Here is a 3,629-nt window from a genome sequence, read left to right as displayed (position 1 = left end):
CAGTCTTTTGGTGTGTCTGGATGCTGCATGGCATTGACAGCATTCAACTTAAACTCATCCTCATTGACTCTCAGGGTTATTTCCCCCTGTTGGACGTCAATGAGAGTTCGTCCAGTTGTTAGGAAAGGTCTTCCTAGAATGAGAGTAGCACTATTGTGCTCCTCCATTTCCAGCACAACAAAGTCAGTGGGAAAGGCGAATGGCCCAATCCTGACAATCATGTCCTCAATCACGCCTGATGGGTATTTAATAGAGCCATCGGCAAGTTGGAGACATATCCGGGTTGGTTTAACTTCTTCAGTTAAACTAAGCTTTCTGATGGTAGATGCAGGTATTAGATTGATGCTTGCCCCAAGATCACATAGGGCTGTCTTGGTGCAATTACCCTCTAATATGCATGGTATCAGAAAGCTTCTGGGATCTTTAAGCTTTTCAGGAAAGCTTTTCAGAATGACTGCACTGCATTCTTCAGTGAGGAGAACTCTTTCAGTTTCTCTCCAATCCTTCTTATGACTCAAGATCTCTTTCATGAACTTGGCGTAAGAAGGTATTTGCTCAAGTGCTTCTGCAAACGGAATCTTTATTTCAAGAGTCCTGAGATAATCTACAAAGCGAGCAAATTGCTTATCCTGCTCCTCTTGGCAGAGTTTTTGAGGATAAGGTATCTTGGCTTTATATTCCTCAACCTTGGTTGCTGTAGGTTTGTTTCCTACAGAAGTGGTTGGAGCGGCCTTTTTAGAGGGGTTGTTATCAGCACTTGTGCATGTCTGATCCCTCATTGGCATTTGAATACCAGAGTTAGAAGCTAGAGTGATGTTAGATGCCAACTCCTCATCTGTTCCTGGTGTCTGAACGCCAGAACTGTGCTTCTTTTGGGCGTTCAACGCCAGTTCCTTGCTTGTTTCTGGCGTTGAACGCCAGTTCTGAGCATGGTCTGGGCGTTCAGCGCCAGCCTTCCACCCTATTCCTGGCGTTTTGGTGCCAGAATTATTTTTCCCTGGGCTCTTACTGTCCTCAGATGGATTTTGGGTGGTTTGCTCATTTCTTGGCTTCCTGCTGCCTTGAGGTGGGGTATTTAATGTTTTCCCACTTCTTAATTGAATTGCTTGGCATTCTTCTGTTATTTGTTTTGACAGCTGCTACTTTGTTTGCTTTAATTGTACTTCCATATTTATATTAGCCATCCTTGTCTCTTGTAGTCTATCCTTGAATTCGGCTAACTGCTTTGTTAGAAAATCCAATTGCTGATTGAATTCAGCAGCTTGTTCTACAGGACTGAGTTCAGCAGTTACTGTTTTAGCCTCTTCTTTCATGGAAGGGTCACTGCTTAGGTACAGATGCTGATTTCTGGCAACTGTATCAATGAGCTCTTGAGCTTCTTCAATTGTCTTTCTCATGTGGATAGATCCACCAGCTGAGTAATCTAGAGACATCTGAGCTCTTTCTGCAAGCCCATAATAGAAGATGTCTAACTGAACTCACTCTGAAAATATTTCAGAGGGGCATTTTCTTAACATCTCTCTGTATCTCTCCCAGGCATCATAAAGATATTCATTATCTCCTTGTTTAAAGCCTTGGATGTCCAGCCTTAGCTGTGTCATATATTTTTGGAGGGAAATATTGATTCAGGAATTTTTCTGTCAGCTGTTTCCATGTCCTTATGCTAGCCTTAGGTTGGTTATTTAGTCACCTCCTGGCTTGGTCTTTTACAGCAAATGGAAACAGTAATAATCTGTAGACATCCTGATCTACTTCCTTATCATGTACTGTGTCAGCAATTTGTAAAAACTGTGCCAGAAACTCTGTAGGTTCTTCCTGTGGAAGACCGGAATACTGGCAACTTTGCTGCACCATAATAATGAGCTGAGGATTCAACTCAAAGCTACTGACTCTAATGGAGGGTATGCAGATACTACTCCCATATGAAGCAGTAGAGGGGTTAGCATATGACCCCAGAGTCCTTCTGGATTGTTCATTTCCACTTAGATCCATGATGGAGAAAGGGAAATGATGTAAAATAGAAAAAAAATATTTTTATTTATTTAATTATTTATTTATTTCGAAAATAAAATAAATTAAAATAATATAAATAAATATGGGTGAAGATTTTCGAAAAAATGAGAAGAGAGAAAGTGGTTAGGGAGTTTTGAAAAAGATAAGATTTTTTTTGAAAAGGGTTTTAAATTTTGAAATAAAAAAAAATCTGAATTTTAAAATTGATTTTCAAAAAATTGCTTTAAAATAGAGGGAAGAGATATTTTTGAATTTAATGAGGAAAGAGAAAAATAATAAAATAACACAAGATCTAAAATTTTTAGATCTAATGCTCCTTGTTTTCGAAAATTTTGGAGGGAAAACACCAAGGAACACCAAACTTAAAAATTTTAAGATCAAGACACAAGGAAAACTCAAGAACGCCTTGAAGACTCACAAGAACAACAAGAACATGAAGAAAGAACACCAAACTTAAAATTTTTAGAAAACCAAACTAAAATTTTCGTAAAACAAAAAAAAATCAACAAGAAAACACCAAACTTAAAGTTTGGCACAAGATTTATTCAAAGAAAAGTTATTTTTGAAAAAGATTTTAAAAATAGGATAGCCAATTACCAAGAACATAAGCACCACGCTCTAGCTAATTGAGCTATAAATTTAAAGTGTTTTAACAATGTATAAATAATGAAAGACTCTAAACCAAAAAGAAAAATTTTTCCTAATCTAAGCAACAAAATGAACCGTCAGTTGTCCAAACTCAAACAATCCCCGGCAACGGCGCCAAAAACTTGGTGCACGAATTGTGAATCACACTTTTCACAACTAGTACCACTAACCAGCAAGTGCACTGGGTTGTCCAAGTAATACTTTACGTGAGTAAGGGTCGAATCCCACGGAGATTGTTGGTTTGAAGCAAGTTATGGTTATCTTATTATTCTTAGTCAGGATGCCAACAAGTCCTACTCGGAATACCACAGACAAGGTTTAGACTTTCCGGATTCTCATGAATGCCGCCATCAATTCTAGCTTATACCACGAAGATTCTGATTAAGAAATCTAAGAGATACCCATTCAATCTGATGTAGAACGGAGGTGGTTGTCAGGCACACGTTCATGGATTGAGGAAGGTGATGAGTGTCACAGATCATCACCTTCTTTATAGTGAAGCGCGAATGAACATCTTAGATAGGAACAAGCATGTTTGAATGGAAAACAGAGATAATTGCATTAATTCATCAAGACGCTGCAGAGCTCCTCACCCCCAACAATGGAGTTTAGAGACTCATGCCATCAAAGAGTACAAAGTTCAGATCTAAAAATGTCATGAGATACAAAATAAATCTCTAAAATTTGTTTAAATACTAAACTAGTAACCTAGGTTTACAGAAAATGAGTAAACTATGATAGATGGTGCAGAAATCCACTTCTGGGGCCCACTTGGTGTGTGCTGGGGCCTGGGGCTGAGACTTAAGCTTCTCACGTTCATGGGCTGTTTTGGGCGTTCAACGCCAGGTTGTAACCTGTTTCTGGCGTTGAACTCCAACTTGTAACTTGTTTCTGGCGTTGGACGCCAGACTGCAACATGAAACTGGCGTTGAATGCTAGTTTATGTCATCTATCCTTGAGCAAAGTAT

This window comes from Arachis ipaensis, chromosome B06 (genome assembly GCF_000816755.2).
Source record: "Arachis ipaensis cultivar K30076 chromosome B06, Araip1.1, whole genome shotgun sequence".
Classification (NCBI taxonomy): Eukaryota; Viridiplantae; Streptophyta; class Magnoliopsida; order Fabales; family Fabaceae; genus Arachis; species Arachis ipaensis.
This window is presented reverse-complemented; position numbering follows the sequence as displayed.